This window comes from Vipera berus, assembly GCF_964194415.1.
Source record: "Vipera berus genome assembly, chromosome: 6".
Lineage (NCBI taxonomy): Eukaryota > Metazoa > Chordata > Lepidosauria > Squamata > Viperidae > Vipera > Vipera berus.
The window spans coordinates 78,397,071-78,414,949 of record NC_138208.1 but is presented as its reverse complement, the minus strand read 5'-3'; the positions used below and the strand labels follow the sequence as shown (position 1 = coordinate 78,414,949).

The 17,879-nt window shown below is 40.2% G+C and overlaps 1 protein-coding gene across 1 annotated transcript in view; it reads left to right on the top strand.

Moving 5' to 3' along the window:
• The window catches only part of MICAL3 (microtubule associated monooxygenase, calponin and LIM domain containing 3), a 203,546-nt gene that overhangs the window by 46,467 nt on the left and 139,200 nt on the right, over positions 1-17,879 (top strand). The window lies entirely within an intron of this gene.

Here is a 17,879-nt window from a genome sequence, read left to right as displayed (position 1 = left end):
GCCATTAAATTGCAATAATAGGGATATCCAAAGTGAGTTTTAAAAAGTTGAAATGGGTAGAAAGTAAAATGCAGAAAAACATAGTTCTTCAATGAATGGCAGTAGCCCTAAAGATGAGAAATGTCTACCCTAGCATGACTTTGTTCTAAGGAAACAAATCAGATGGGCTTCACACAGCTGGTTTGAAAGCTAAACCAAATGTTCTGCTTTTCCACTCCATTAGTCAATGGTGAGATAGCCTTCTGCGATAAAAAGGAGCAGTCCAGAATTTATTCTCTGCATGTGGAAGAGTTCAGCCTGTTCTTTTCTTAAGACCATTAGTCTTCTGTTTTTCACCATTCCTATAATAATCTGAGAAGCCAAATGAAGAATGATGCATTTTTTTGCATGGTGGCCAAACCCATCTTCAATTTCCTTTTCAATTGTTTTGCTAGTCCATAATGGAACCCTACAGAAGTGAAGTAGTAATGCTTTGGTACTTATTATGAATTGGAGGTAGGAGTTAAAGAGGGGGTAAAGTTTGACAGGAAGTACAATCCCAGTTTCCTACCACTCCCTGCTCCAGGCTGACACATTGCCTCTTGCATATCTCTCCTCTCCTATCTGTGAAAACTATGAAGTCACAATCACTCTAGTTGTTCTTGTCAGTCTGTTGGCCAAAGGTCATTAAGGAGGGGGTATTCCAGCTGCTTTTTTGGAGATAAAACTTGTGGTCTTCTTACCATGGCCAAATGTGTGCCCTTTTTTTGATAGTTGGCAATACTTTTCAGTGAAGCCCTCTTACTAGAGTTGAACCCAAGTATTCATATAAGTTTCTCTATCCACATAAATTCATATTGTATATGAAGAAAAAATGAACCTGTTTAATTTTTAATGAACCTTGGACTGCTGCAAACTATCTGGAACAAACTTTTTATATAGTTACTGTGTTTATTGCCACAATTTTTTTCTCATAAAATTCATATTGTGATGGCTCCATCCATTTGGAGTGGAAAAACAGTAGTGAACTATTACCGAATTTCTGGAATACCTTCTGGTGAAGTGGAAATATTTACAACTCTTGTCACACTCACTTTAAAAATTATCTCGGACTTGTCATTCCTAATTTTAACTCCAAAGAATGTATTTTAAAACACTGAGGATAAAGCGTAAGTTGGCTGTTACTGTGCATGGATATACTCTCCAAATTAATAAACAGTTATTGCTGATGTGTTTTTAGTCAGCTTGGTCAGTTCATTGCTTACATTTTGTGTTGAATATATTCTACAGGGTAAAAAGAAGGCAGATCTTGGAGGTGGTTGATAGCAATTTCCTGAGTGACTGGCTTAGTATTTATTTTGACATTCCTCCTGGTTGAGTATTTTTGACCTTATGGGCACTTCCTTATTGGAGAAGGCTAAGAGTCTGGAGTAGAGAGGGGGGAAAACAATAGTGTTTCCTTTCCACCAGAAAGCTCAAAATTATCTCCAGGATCCTCTAAAAAGGGGAATTAGGCACAAGCTTGCATTCTGCCTTCCTCCTTTTGTTTCCCTGATTTGGCAGTTACTGAATTGGACAAACTTGAAAAATGAATAATGAATGTTGACTCTTGGTGACTGCCAGCAGAGCTACTTTGAGCAGGAACAACTACCATAATACAGTATGTGATCTCAGTTGTGCCTTATTCCACCTCGAACAAGACATGATTTGATCTTTGTATTCAGGTTTGTTAGAAGCCTAAGGATCAGTGGTATTAATAGAACATGTGTGCTTCTTTTCAAAACTTACATTAACTTGTAAGGAAACAGTTCACACACACACACACACACACACACACACAGAGAGACACACGGTATAAACGTAAATGTCTAGATTTTCTAGGCAAAGAACAATTTTGAATTCAGTTTTTTTCTCAGAAAATAAGATTGGGGTGGTGAGGTACTGCAGTTCAGATCCCAATTTTAAAAAAGATATTAATTAAAAAATCAAGAAGGGGGGGGGAATTCTCTACCTGTACTGTGCAGCTGACAATAAATGAAGGAGGGAGGTCTGTGTGTGAGCTTATTTGCCTGTCACTTAGCAGATGTTTTTCTATCTGGCTTCCAGTCCACCAATAGGTATTTCTGTTGCCTCCAAAGACCAGAAAAATGGTCCATCTCTCATTCAGTGAATCACACTATTGATTTTCACAGAACCTGTGACTTTTATGTTGCTTTGGGTTAGGACGCTGAGCTTGTCGATCAGAAGGTCGGCAGTTTGGCGGGTCGAATCCTGAGCGCCGCGTAACAGAGTGAGCGCCTGTTACTCGTCCCAGCTTCTGCCAACCTAGCAGTTCGAAAGCATGTAAAAATGCAAGTAGAAAAACAGGGACCACTACGGTGGGAAGGTAACAGCGTTCCGTGCGCCTTTGGTGTCTAGTCATGCCGGCCACATGACCACGGAGATGTCCTCGGACAAGCGCTGGCTCTTTGGCTTTGAAACGGAGATGAGCACCGGCCCCTAGAGTCGGAAACGAGTAGCACGCATGTGCGGGGGAACCTTTACCTTTTACCTTTTTTAAATATACTATTAGCAGGTTTCCTTTGTAGCTTTAATTTCCTTTTAAACAATTATCTTAAAATTAGCTCCTGTTAGATGATAGCTGTAGCTGAACTTGGCTGCTTTGAAAAGGCTAAGGAGAATTAGACGTAGTTGGTTAATATTTAGAAAGAAGACTTCCGAAGGATAGCAGTACTGCCGACAAGAATATAAAGTTAAAGAAAACCCCCAACCCTGACACTTCCATAAAGCTGCCAAGAAAACAATAGAGAAGTATCTAAGATGGTTTTGAGTCACACTGAACATTTCAGTCTTTGCCTTTTAGAGATTGCTTGTTTATGAGCTATCCGGCAGAGGGGGTGACCCTTCCAAAATACATCTAAAGTCTGACAAAATGCCAGTTTGTTTTTCTCCCTCTGCTCCTTGTTTCATTTCTTAAGCTTAAGAAAATACTTGATTCATAGCATAAATATTTTCTTTGTTTCCTCCAATACTGTAACTTGATAAAGGTAAAGGTAAAGGTTCCCCCGCACATGCGTGCTAGTCGTTTCCGACTCTAGGGGCCGGTGCTCATCTCCGTTTCAAAGCCGAAGAGCCAGCGCTTGTCCGAGGACGTCTCCGTGGTCATGTGGCCAGCATGACTAGACGCCAAAGGCGCACGGAACGCTGTTACCTTCCCACCGTAGTGGTCCCTATTTTTCTACTTGCATTTTTACGTGCTTTCGAACTGCTAGGTTGGCAGAAGCTGGGACGAGTAACAGGTGCTCACTCTGTTACGCGGCACTCGGGATTCGACCCGCCAAACTGCCGACCTTCCGATCGACAAGCTCAGCGTCCTAACCCACTGAGCCACCGCGTCCCATATTGTAACTTGATAGGGCCTATCATTTAAAAACATCTTAATTGTTCTTAGTTGCCCTGTAAGAGAAAACTTCACAAGCTCCTTCACTTAAAGCTGAAGGCAGAACAGGAACTTGCAACTGATCTTCTACAGTTGAGAATCAGATCTGAGCATTAAGGAAGTATATACCTATTTTTAACAACTTAGATTTTTGGCTACGTTCACAGAATCTTTCTTTAATGTCTTGCCCTCTATTGCCCATCTTTCTTCTGGCTGTTATAGTTGGGTTTATTTATTTTGAATTGGGTCAAACATCGAGGCTCCTTGGTAGAAGCTGCCACCAACTTCTTCCATGTGGTGGCACTTTTATGCGATGATTCTCCATACATTTGCCTCTTATTTTATGCTGACAATGGCGAGAGATTGGTAGTGTTTGGAATGCAGAATGAGCTTTTAGTAATATCTTGGTGATGTAATTCTCAGTTCTTCCCTTGTCAACCAGAGGCCTATCCTATCTATATCTTTTAAAAATAAGAAATAATAACGTGACTTACTTGCTAGAAATCAGGTGTTTTAACAGCACAGACAAACATGGCCATTATTTTATGAAGCATTGATATTATAGTATGGAAGATTTTTTTGTTGGAACGGAACATTTTATTCTTGAGTGTTTCAGATGGCTCTTGGTAATCTTTGACATGGTTTTCTCTGAAAAGGGCTGCAGCAACCTTAGTGACTGTAGATTTGCAGGCACACATTCTCAGGTTTACTCACAAATCTCCAGGTATGTATGTTTGGCTGAGATTCTGCCGTTTGCTTGTCCGTCTGTCCATCCCTCCATCCATCCATCGCAAATGCTATTACTAGAGTCTTCTGCAAATAAGATAGCTTCTTTTTAGCCATTTTTAGCCAGATCTGCCTCTTTGATTTGGGTTCAAAATATAGGGTCATTTACCAAGAACCTAAAGACATAAGAGGTCTCTTTTTCCAAGGACTGCTTTTACTTTGTTGCTCTTCCAAAGGTGCTTCATACAATCACGTCAGAGACTTTAATTATTTGGATCTATTATAGCAGGGGTGTCAAACTCGCAACGCCACGCAACGTGTTGCGACGTATCGCAACTTTTTTCCCATTGCCGGCATTGCGGTTTCAGCATGACGCATCCGGCCTATGGGCCGGTAGTTTGACAGCCCTGTATTATAGTCTCAAGTGAAAGGGCATAACCAGACTTTCAAATCCTGGAGAAAGACTTGAAAATAGTCTACTTTTCATCTGGGGATGTAAATGTTAAGAACTTGAACTCAGACAAGGACAACATGATCGAAGCCTTTATTTAACCATTGAGAACATTGACAAGAGAGACAAAACTTTATTTCAATCATTGACCAATAAACTTACAATCAATAACATGAGCAATACAAAACTATATCCTCTAACAACAACTATTACCAGCCATTTATCTGAGATCAACGGGTGACTTTGAACCACTTACTGTTTCCCAGTAGAACCAATTTTAGAGGACCGTTCAGAAAATGAGAAACAACCCAAGAAATAAGACACAATACCCATGCACCGTAATAAACAAATCAATTGCCTCTTCTTCTTTTTTTGAACTGCTTGGATCTTTTGGACTACCAGTACTTTAGAAATATTGTAGATTATCTCTATATTACATTGTACTTAGCAATACACATTTTTTTGCCCTTTGATATATAATCAGCATTTAGGAAGTTATGCCATCCTATAATTCCTGTTTTAAGTTTTTTGAATTACGTTAAAACACTGAAGTTTTGTTTTTTTTAATTGCCATGTGATTGGTAGCTCTGATTTTTTTCACCAGGAACTGCTCTGTGAACTTTCAATATCTGTCAGTCCTCAAAAAGTTCTTTTAGCTGTTAAGGTTTGTAACCATCCTTTCAGCTTAATCATTTGTAAGCTTGCTTGAATCCTATATATAGTGCACAGACACACTTCTGCTGTAGGCTCACTGAACTGCTTAGGTTACTCGTGGATATAGTTGACCAAAAAATACATACCTCAAAGGATTTTTATTACAGTGTGTACAATAAAAGGTAATAATACACTTTGTCAGCTGAAAATGATAAATGGGCACTACTAAATGAGGTGTTTACCTTAAAACCATCCACAGCCATGTCCTGATTGGACTTCTTAGAAAGTAAGAGAATGTGTGCTTTTTGCTAAAAAGAATAATCTCAGTGCAGTTTCCAACAACTCAAGAGTTAAGAATCATTCAGCAAATTTTGTGAGAAGAACTTAAGAACTGATATTGGAGTGGACACCTCTGGGATGACTAGACAACAGTTGATGTGGCAGAGAGCAATGACCTTTGTCAGTGCCCGTGTGTATTTAGGAAGGGGGGAATGCTTTTGCCCATGCAAGTAGTGGATCTCAGTGAGCAGAGATCTGAAAGATTTGCCACAAAACAAAGACAACCTTCAACCCATGAGGTATCCCTTCTAGATCACATGTACATTATATACTATTATATTAATGTACATCATATACCATTATTTGCAGCTTCATTGATACAGATCTCAGTATCTATTTTCCCCAAGGCAGACAAGTAACTAAATGCAGGTAGTCCTCAATTTACGAACACAATTGAGCCCAAAATTTCTGTTGCTAAGTGAAACATTAAATGAATTTTGTCCCATTTTACGTCCTTTCTTGCCACAGTTGTTCAGTGAATCCCTGCAGTTGTTAAGGTAGTAACAAGGTTGTTAAGTGAATCTGGCTTCCCCATTGACTTTGCTTGCCAGAAGGTAGCAACAAAAGGTGATCACATGATTCCAGGACACTGCAACTGTCATAAATGTGAGTCAGTTGCCAAGCCTCTGAATTTTGATCACATGGATGATGCTGCAACAGTTGTATGTGTGAAAAATGGTCATAAGTCACTATTTTCAGTACCGTTGCAACTTTAAAAGGTCATTAAACAAACTGTTGTAAGTTGAGGACTATCTGTAAGAGTACTCAAATGGAGTATTTCTCATTCACAGAAATATGAACCCTGCACTATATATTGCTTGAGCTTGCTTTTGAAGAATATGGTCTGCGATCTTTGTAAGCCCTGTGGCCTAAGATTTTTGCAATTTCAATTTAGGATTGAAATTGAAGTTTGTCTACAAAACATGTTCTGTCATTGTCTATTGTATGCTTTAATGTGGATGTTGCCCCAGTTTGGATAGTCTAAATCAGTGATGGCAAACCTTTTAGAGACCAAGTGCCCAAACTGCAACCCAAAACCCACATGTAATAGTCAGGTGTCGGGTGGGTGTGGCCAGTTGGGTGAGCATGGCCAATTGGGTGGGCATGACTGCGGTAACGGCATACTGGGTGGGACTAAAACATTCAATCAATCAATTCCAACTTTGCGAGATTTTTTTTCTTGCGAGAAGTTGAAATTGATTGATTGAACCTTTTTTGTGTGTGTGCACATGGCAGTGGAGGCCTAAAGCAAAAGTTTTATAAAACCCAGCTGAAGGCCTAGGACTGGGGCAACGGTGCGCGTGCCCACAGAGAGGGCTCTGCGTGCCACCTGTGGCATGCGTGCCATAGGTTCGCCACCACGGGTCTAAATGGTTACTTCCAATTCTGTACATCCATAGGCCTTCCTCTGCCTGAGCTGGGTTAACTGTGTTGTCAACATTTGTTTGATTCTCTTTGGGGTAGGTTCTGAAGAAAAACCAGATGTCAGTCACTTCCCTTTCAACTTTTTCTGAGATTTATAACAACTGCTCTATCTGTACATCACCCCTGCTTTGCAATATGTGAACTTCAGGAAGACGACTTTAAAATACCAATATTTTGTTGTAGGTTTTGCAGTTGATTCTCTTTCCTCGATACACAGAAAATGCATCAGATGTTATAATGTGGAATGTTGCAGCTCTGAATCTGTGCACTGCTGTTCTTTTTAGAGTTCAGTTTAAGTACTTATTATGTGTAGCCTGTACTTACATCCATGGGTGCCTAGGCAAGCAGAGTGAATAAAAAATGAAACAGTCTGTAGTGGAATCTAGCTTACATTTTAAAAACAAGTCGGTACTCACTCTTTTTTAAAAAAACAAGTCGGCAGCCTTAGATAACCTGAATCGAGTGTTGATTGTAGTACAAGCTAATTCCCTGCTAAATTATAGACAAAATGGAGGTAATACTACTTTATTTTCCTTAAAAGTAAAATTTGGTACTTCTGCAAGGGTTGTGAAGGGACTTTACACCATTTCACTTCCAGCAAGCCTTCTACAAACCCTGGAATGTGGAGGAGTCCTAGCCTGGATCTGCTTGGTGGTTCCAACCACAGATGATGTATCCTTGGAGATGCCTGCAGGCTGGATGAGCAACACTGCTAATCTTGTTACCACCTATTGATAAAACTGATTTCTTAGTAGGATTTTATTAGCTCCTGTTTCTAAAGTTTTAGTTCCTTTCCTAGCTTAGACAGAGCTGGTGTCTTGAGGCAAGTCCCTGTGAATGAACGTTACTTCCAGCCTCAAGTAGGAGTCAGGTGTCCAAGCTGGGAAGAGAACATGTTGCCCAGTTGCTATTTTTAAGTGCTTGAACAGTGCACGAACACTAGTGGCCATCTTCTGAAGCAGAAACTCTGGTCGTAATCAGCTGTTACTTTTGCCAAATCTAGGTCAGGGATTCTATAGAGTGCTGTTTGCACAAGAAATTGCAGCAAGCAATTTCCAAAGAGAAACTGCATGGCCCTTGCCAATCCTACAAGAGTGCTTCATGGGAAAATAATTTGTTTTGTTAACCCGGCTAACAAAGCCTGATAATCTGCCTTTGCAGACAGGGGAGGATTGATACAACACCAACCTAACAAAACAAGATTTGTTTTCTGGAATTCTTGGTCTCTTCCACCACTGAGGAGATGTGGTAAATAAAGTGTGGTTGACTTGAGAGTGTGGAGTATTGAATGTAAAAGCCTAGCAAATTTGTTCCTAATTGCTTTGCTTGATCTTCTGGTTTCCATGATGGCAGTGCTTTTTCTTCAAAAAACAAATAAATAAATAAATTATGGGAACAGAGACTAATGGAAATTTAGATAATTGATTTGGTGTGGATTTAATAATCCAAAACTGGAATAAACAAAGTAGAGCAATGCTATCACTCTGTCTTCGGGATACATTCTGAAGATCATGTAATTCAAGTTGCTTTATGGGTTTAACCTGTAAGTCTGTAAGGAATGAGGAGATGCCAATTAACCTAATCATCATAACATACTTGAATTGTGTGCTGAATATGCAGCTGGAGAAAATTAGTTAATTACATCTCATTTTCTTGAGGTTTCACCTTTCTAATTTAAACAGGTGGCCTTAGGGAAGCCAATAGTTCCCAGATGAATCTTAGTCTTCATGCGATATGTTTTGTTTTGGGTTAATATTGTATGTAAATCTAATCATGTAAGCCACAGTTTACAATTGCTGTCATCCTGACAAGTTGTGATTTATTCAGTAAACTATAGTTAATAAGCCGTGCTTTATTGTAATGTTCAAATCAAGTCAATATTTCTCACTCATTTCTCTTGTACTAATTCCAGTGGAAGTTGTTATAAAGAATACAGAGATGCCTTAAATGCTTTTAAAGTTGCCTAAAATGGTAATGTTATCCCTCACTATGATGGGGCTCGGGATCTTTTAATGGAGTCAGGCTCTTAGCACAATAAAATGCAAGTATTTTGATTCCTGGTATGTTAGTGCATTTATCTGGTAGAGTAAGAACTGGGAAAGAGAGAGATAATTAGAGATTGTAACGTGGCTGTTGCAGGGAATAGGATGGGCTAGTGCAGAGGTAGGCAACCTCGGCTCTTTTATGACTCATGGACTTCAACTCCCAGAATTCCTGAGCCAGCTGGCTCAGGAATTCTGGGAGTTGAAGTCCACGAGTCATAAAAGAGCCGAGGTTGCCTACCCCTGGGCTAGTGGTTGGTCCCCTATCCCTTCAGGTTGAGTTTAACCAAGGAAACATAGGGGATAGAAACAGTGAACCATTTAGACTAAAGTTCTTGCTTTTTAATGTCAGGTCAGTTGCTCATAAAACATCCAGAATTCAATGCTGGATAAAAGCATTGATTTGCCAAGTATTAAAGAGAGCTGGCAAGGGAAAAGAAAATCAGTCTCTTTAAGCTCTAGCAAAAGTTGGAAAACATAAATTTGTTTATGTTATTTAAAATATTTATACGGCTGCCCATCTTTCAGACAACTCCCAATAAAATCATTTTAAAAACTATAAAATACACTCAAAATATTAAAACATTAAGAAAAGTAAAAACAGAAATCTGGTGCCAGTCCAGGTCAGCATATCATTGTCTAATCTCCCAACGCTTGAGGGCAAAGCCAGGTCTGATTGTCACAGAAAAGACACACTTCTTAGTTTGCATTAGATGAAAATATTTCAGGAACCAGGAGTGTGGCCAGTCCTGTCTGACTTGGTTGAATGGGTAGATGTTCTTAGGGAAAGATGATCCCACAAGTAGCCAGGCCCTGTGCCATATAGGACATTAAAGGTGATGACCAACACCTTGAATTGCACCTGGAAAGAAACTGAAAGCCAGAGCAGCTCATGCAACAGAGCTGCACTCCATTACTGTGTGTGCTGTTGTATTCTGGACCAGTTAAAGTTTCCAGGTGGTCCAAGGGCAATCCCACGGAGAGCATGTTGCAATAATCCAATTGGGAAGTGATCAAGGCATGGGTGACTAAATATAGTGTGTGCTGCACTCAGTAACTCTCCATATTTCCATGGTATTTTTCTTGCCCATCTAACAGGGTTGGACCTTGGAGATTCTTTTTTGCAATGGTTCTGGTCCTTCAGTTGGGATGTGCCCAGAAAGTGGTGCTGAGAGGTTAATGAAACTTATAGATTGCTGACCTATTCTGTGAGGTTCTTCTGTCTTGTCTTATCTACTGTTTAACTTGCAGAAGTTTGGAGCTTGGGATATTATTAATGTGCTGATGAGCCCAAATCTACTGCTCTCTACCTTGAAACTTCACAGAAGCAATCTGTATTCTTGATCATTGCCTAAATGTGAAAATGAACTGGTTGAGAAAGGACAAGCTTGAAACTAAAGCAAGACAACGGTGCTGTTAGCAAGAGAAAAGCTGACGGGAATGAAGGTTGTTCTGGATGTGGGTCTGCACTTCCCCCAAAGAAGTAGCTTTGCAATGTGAGAATATTCTTGGCTGTCACACTTTGCTGGCTGAAGTTCACGGTGGAGAGTGTATTTTTTTTTACATCTAGTGCAACTCTTCTGGACTGGTAGGACTAGGTAACATTTGGCATGTTTTAGTTACAAACTGACTTGGCTATTATATACTCTGGTTAGACTGCTGACTAGTGCAAGATGCAGAGATCATATGATGTCTTTACTGAAAGATCGGCGCTACTTGCTGAGCACAACTGAAGATGTTGGGTGTTGAACTATAAAGTCCTAAATGGCTTAGGGACTGATGATCTTCCAGACCACTTCTCATCTTATCAGCTGTCTGGTTACTGAGACCAGCAGAAGAAGCTCCCCAGTACCAGATGCTCATCTACGGTATACACAAGAAATGGTCGTCTTTATGGCTCTCAAGCTATTGAGATGTTTTCCTAAAGCGCTTTCTTTGGCTTTCCCTGCCGCACCAGTTAGGAAGGTAGTGAAAACGCATCTCTTTCTCAAAGCTTTTAGTTGTCAGTTGTTTTAGTCATTGGTTTTAATTGTATTACTTTACTTCTGTTTTGTATGTTGTATTGTTTTTTTTTTAATTGTTTGTAAGTTGCACTGGAATAAAAAAGAAAAATGGGGTATGAATTGAGTAAAGGTAAAGGTTCCCCCGCACATGTGTGCTAGTCGTTTCTGACTCTAGGGGCCGGTGTTCATCTCCGTTTCAAAGCCGAAGAGCCAGCATTTGTCCGAGGACATCTCCGTGGTCATGTGGCCGGCATGACTAGACGCCAAAGGCACACGGAACGCTGTTACCTTCCCACCGTAGTGGTCCCTATTTTTCTACTTGCATTTTTACGTGCTTTCGAACTGCTAGGTGAGCAGAAGCTGGGACGAGTAACAGGCGCTCACTCTTACGCGGCACTCGGGATTTGACCCGCCAAACTGCCGACCTTCTGATTGACAAGCTCAGTGTTCTAACCCACTGAGCCACCGCCCACCGTGTCCCTCATGAATTGAGTAATACATATCAATTGTCCAGTTCATTGCCTTAACTGGAACTTGGTTGTCTCTCTGATCTCTGTTTGCGAAATTAATACTTACCGTACTACTTTTACCTGTACACAGGTGTGACTGCCCTCTCCTGGATGGGATTGGGCAAATTAAAGAATTGGTTGCCTTTTATCTCAGTAGAAGGCATCCATCACCTGGCAGACCATGTCTGGTCTTGAAAGATAAGCAGGGCCGGGCCTATTTAATATTTAGAATATTCTGGGGACTACCTGGCTAGAGACTAGACTAGGAAGTTGAAACATAGCCCAGGGGAAAAAAATTAGAACTGTTGCCAAGAAAACTGCATAGTTGTGACATACATTCACTAGGAGCCAAGCTCAGCTTGAACCTAGCTTTACTGCTATTTTTTGTTAAGCTCAGACATGGCATACTGATTAAGAGCCAGAATAGAAAATAATCACTTTTGCAAAGCAAGGATAAAAGCATGGTGGAACAGTAGAGAAGACTGTAAATTCAGGGCGGAATTGATTTAAATGGAAATAAATTAAAAAAAACCACTCAGGGGGAAAATACTCTTTAATTAATTAGGCCACTCAATTCTGCAATGACTCTGAGCAATATATAGTAAAAGCGATTGTGCCTCGCAGTTTAAAAGAAAAACACCATCAAATGCTATTTAAAAAACAGGCAAAAACACAGAATCCACAAGTCTGGGGAAACAGCCAGTTTTAGAGCTCTTTTATAGAGGACCAACGTAGGGGCCAGTTGCATGGGGAAGGGGATGGTTTCCAGTATTCAAATCACTAATCAGGAAAATTATGAGTGGTGTTGTTGTTTACTCACTAAATCGTGTCTGACTCTTCGCAACTCCATGGACCATACCATGCCAGCCCCCCTCCCCCCCGTTCTCTACTGTCTCCCAAAGTTTGCCCAAATTCATGTTCATTTTGTCAATGACACTATCTAACCATCTCATCCTCTGCTGTCCTTTGCCTTTTGCCTTCAATCTTTCTTAACATCTGGGTCTTTTCCAAGGAGTCCTCTCTTCTCGTTTTATGGCCAAAGCATTTGAGCTTCAGCTTCAGTATTTGGCCTTCCAAAGACGAGTCAGGGTTGATTTCCTTTAGGAAGAGTGTGTGCAATCAACATTTTCTCTTAAAAATGCATTTGCATCTCTTTTCTGTGCAAAAATATCATGGCAAAATGCATATTTAAAGGCCAGATACCAAGAAAGAATCTTGGCTTAATAGAATGTGAGACAGGAGTGGATAGTGTGCAAAATGAAAAGGCTGAAATAGCTTCCCTTAATATAGGTGCCTTTGGCTGTTTGCACTTTGATCTTTAGCCATCATAAAGGTAATTGAGTTAATTAGGATAAATCAGAATACTTTATTGGCCAGGTTGATTAGGCACACAAGGAATTTGTCTCTGATGCAAAAGCAACAGAATAATGATAGTCATAATAATAATACCAATAACAGAGGGGAGTAAGAAGGGTAAATAAGAAGGATAAATAATATTACAGCCATACTACATGGGTCAAAAGACATTGATATTAGACAGCCCTGTGAGGATTAGGGGTTCAGCTGAGTGATGGCCTGTGGCTCCATCACCTCAGTGCTTGCCATAATGAAACAATGAAATTCTGCAAATGGAAATAAGCATGTTAGTAAGGAAATTATCCAGAGGCATCTCCCTAGGATGCCGACATTGTTTTGCGAAGGAAATTTGCGGGCTGGACAGGAACCTTCTCCTGGTTGTGGATCTTGGGTCATCCTGAAGAGCTGCTGACCAGAGCTCCAACAGAAGCAACTGAATGCCTTAACCACAACAAAACATCTAACATATGATCCTCCTCTCACCTTTCACTGAGATCATTTGTAAATAACATTCAAGTCAGTAATGCTTCCTATACTCATGCTTAAAATTGGCAGTCGGATTCTCCAGAAGCGACTAGAAGTTAGTACTGAAAAGATATAAATTGTGAACTGGGGGGTTTACTGATCCAGACCCATTTCAGCGGTGAAGTTTTTAAAGGCAGCCCAAGTCTTATTTCTTGGTGCGCTTAGAAGAAAATATTTTTTCCCTGTATTTATTTTTAGCTCCCTAACTGATTTCCATGTGCTCTTATAAGGCAACATCTAGCAGCAAGAGATGCCCTAACCCTTGGTAGCTTTTCCCCCCCCCCCCATTTTTCTTGGAAGGATCAGCATAGTGTTTGTGCACATAATGTGGTTATGATTACTTAGAATGTGACTCATTCATGCAGCTCAAAATGAGCCTCCAGGCACAAAGTCCACAACAGAGTTGGCAAAGATCACCTGTTCTCTTCTGTTGTATAAAAATTGGAAGGAAACTCAACACATAGTTCAGCTTTTGATGTTCTTCCTACATAAATGGAAAGATGGCTAGGTGACCACACCTACATATTCAGCCTGTTTTTACTGGATATTCATTATAGGAACTTTCTACATTTTTCCATCCATGATTGGAAAGCTGCCATGTGCCATTGTGGGTACATTGAAAGAAGTAATAGCTGTGCTTTCATATAAGAATAAACTGAATTCTGGCTTGCTCAATTGCAGTATAAACATTCAGGATTCTGATTCATATCATTGCTCAGTATGCTTTCTCCTTTTTCCAAGTCATCCATGCTCATTGGTGCCCAAATAAGCCACCTGTAAACACTAGTTTGTTAGCTTAGAAATTCCTACCAAACTATATGTCCGAAGTTCTTTACCTACTCATCTGAAAATTGGAGCAAGAGGAAGAGAAACAAGCTGTGCCCTTACTATATGTTTTTTCTTCCTGAGCTTAGTGAACACTTGCCAGTAAATGGTTGAAGAATGAGACAACTTTTCAACCCATTTCTGAAGTGTTCTTTTTTTTAAGCAACATTGGTTACACAATTCAAACTTAGAGTTTTGATAGAGGAAAAACCCTCTGCCTCCTGGATCTAACAACTGATTTCCCATAATTTCCAACAGCTGAGAATTTGAAGACTTGAAAGCCACTTCCAGAGGGCACCAGATCAGAGAAGGTTGGCATTCAGTAATGAAATATGTTTCACAAAGAACACTGAATTTATGCCAGCCCTGTGTCTTGTTGAAGCAACATTGTGAAATGTTCTAAGGATGAACACTGTATGTGTTAGGTGTTGTGCTGTCCTTCCAAGTATAGGAAGCATTTGTTGTTCATTATGATATGCAGGGCTTTTTCAGTTGTGATACTAATGTCTTGAGATTCCCTCCTGAAGCAGCTTAATTGCTGGTTGCTTTAATTTGCTTTTAATGCTGTTAGAATATATTTTTCTTTTAAGACAGCTCTCTGTCTCTCTCTGTGTGTCTCTCTCTGTGTGTCTCTCTCTGTGTGTCTCTCTCTGTCTCTCTCTGTCTCTCTCTCTCTCTCTCTCTGTCTCTCTCTCTCTCTCTCTCTCTCTCTCTGTGTGTGTGTGTGTGTGTGTGTGTGTGTGTATGTAAAAAATATTTTTGGATTGCTAACAGAATTTTTTGGAATTAGCAATCCAAAAAAAAAATATTACACAAATATGAGCTGTCACTGCTGTGACTACTGCCTGTGGATGGCCTTGGGTTAGGCTGAAACAGGAAATAAGATTTGTCCCGTTTTTGGGGCCTAGCAAGGTATTTTATTTATATTTATTTATTTATTTATTTATTTTAATTCCATTTATATCCCGCCCTTCTCTGAAGACTCAGGGCGGCTTACAAGCTTAGCAGTAGCCTTCATTCTATGTATATATTTTCTTTTAAGACAGCTATGACTCCATAAACGGTTAAGTCTCATTTTATCTTGATAGCAATCCTCCATGAAAAAAATGACAGATTAAATTAAATTAAATTGTATGATTTGATAGATCCAGAATCATGTTCTTGGGGTGATTTGAGCAAAACTTCACCCAGAAATCAGATCTGTATAGGAAAGGAAAAGTCAGCATTAAAGTTGTTAAGGTTAAGAAACACTGTTCTACAGTATCGTTAGTAGGATTCCTAGTGATAATATTTTATAAATCTTGGCCATTTTAATTAGTTTTACCTGAACAGTTGGGTTAGCTTGCATGTAATTTCTACCAGTAGAATATTTGTAGCTTAGGGTTGAATTGTGAAGCCCTGGGTGGACTGACTGTGAATTTGATTGTTTTCTTGCAGACATTTCATTACCCAGCAAGGTAACATCTTCAATGCTAGAAGAGAGTGGAGTTTGCTCTCTGTTCATATAGAGTGGCTTGCCTTGTCAGTGTTGTTGGTATTTCCTTGATCAGGCTCTTGTTTACTATTTGATTGTACTGTGTCTGCATGTTGATTGCTGGTGAGAAGGAGTTCTGGTCTTTTTGTTTCCTTTTATAATGGACAAATATATCAATAAATCAGAGGAACACCCATGGGATCACCACGGCCAGGATTCAAAGCAGGGACTGTAATGCAGTGTTTAGAAAGTATAATACTCCCATGCATACAACCACAAGTATGGATCTGGTATGGATTCAGTATCAACACCATCAACAGAAAAACTAGGATTAACACTAAGATTAATCCCAGACCAACGATCAAGCGGCAGAAAATGCGCAGTCAAGAAACGACCAAATCAGACAAACAAACAATAAAAGACAGCATAATCAAGGAACTACCAAGAAGAAAACAACACTCCCACACTGACAGGTCAAGCTACTGTATATAAACAGGGAGCAAACCCCAATCCCTGCTAGCACCGAATGTGTTGCCTAGTTGGGTGATGAAATGTCTGCAAGAAAACAACCAAGCTCAGAGAGCATCAAGGTCTCCATATAAATTTCTTTTTGCCGGTATTCCCGCTTCTGTTTGTTGTAGAGCTCAACTCAGATATGTCTTTCTGTACATCCTCCTCAGCAACGTAACATCTGGGCAGGCCTAACGCATGGTTTCTATAGCTCAGCTTTCAAGGCATGGATGTCCTCATCGTTTTGAGCCTCTTGAATTGGCTTTTTGTTTGTTTATATAAATGTTAAAACAAATACATTTCTTCTGCCAGACTGCAAAATTCTGCCTGATAATTATGGATGGTTTACAGTACGTTCCTCTTTTCTTTCCCCCTCTAGTGATTATAGGCAGCACATCTGCCATACTTATAATTCACAAAGCTATCATGGAGGAGTGGAAAGAATTAGGCTGCTTTTCTTGGTCTGCCTGGTGGCCTTGCCCTTTGCAACTGGAAATCTTCTGATGTCAGCACACACCAAAGGATTGAAAAGGTGTTTCAGCAGCTATCTGAAATAAAAGGAAAGATGCACATGAGTGGCGTAGATGTTTTTATCTTGTTGAAGGGTGGATGGACAGTGGCCTTTCTTTGATCTCTGCTACTCTATTATGAATGATCTCACTAAATTGCTATGGGCCTCTGACCCAATCTCTTCGCTTGGAGTCAGAAACTGTCAAGCCAGCTTGTAAGACTATATTGATCCTTTTTAGCCTGGTTGTCTGCATTATGAAGCACCAATTCTCCTTCTGCTGACTGTGGAGTGCTAAGTGTTGAGTAGATTCATGCGGAGAAAAATTAGTATACCGCATTTCCCTTTAAGTTTGTTAAGTAAAGCTGCAAAACACAGCTGTTTTTCTCGGGAAAAACAACAACACCTGGTTGGGACTTTTTGCTATCTTTTAGGGACTTTTTGCTATCTGTCCTCGTATTATTTAGTCTTTTGTTGTTAGTTCTTTTTGTTCTGGAACCCAAGAGGCACATGGAGTCGTGAGTCAAGGACAAGCACTTGCCAGCAGTTGTACAGAGGAAAAGGGATCTTCCTGCGTCTTTCCTCCTGGATTAAAAAACCATCTGTTCCCTTTCTTTCCTTTCTTCCTCCTCTCCAATGCATGGACCAAGGAATATATAGAGGCTCTGAGTCAGGGTTAGGACAAAGTATTCAAGATGTTGCAGGCTCATAGCAACATCCAGCCCAGACATGCATAAGCAGCACCTTGGAAATTTGGCAGGCATGTCTCCCTCCCATCTTACTTCCTGCCCTTGGGATTCAAAGGGGGTGAGGAGGGGGTGCCTCCTCTTGGGAGTAGGATGGAAATTATGGAAGATAGGTCGTATATTACAGTTAGTTTTCCCACTAACAGAATTTCCGATCTTTTCTGGAACTCTTGACTGCCCCATCTTGGCATCATGCAAAGCTTTGAGTATTACACCAGGAAAAAAAGGTAAAAGATTTCTTTCCCCTGTCCAGTCGTGTCTGACTTTAGGGAGTGGTGCTCATCTCCGTTTTTTAGCCAAGAGAGCCAGTCTTGTCTGTAAAAATGATCAGATTTCTTTTGGCAGAGTTTTTTTTTCCCCTAGAGCAG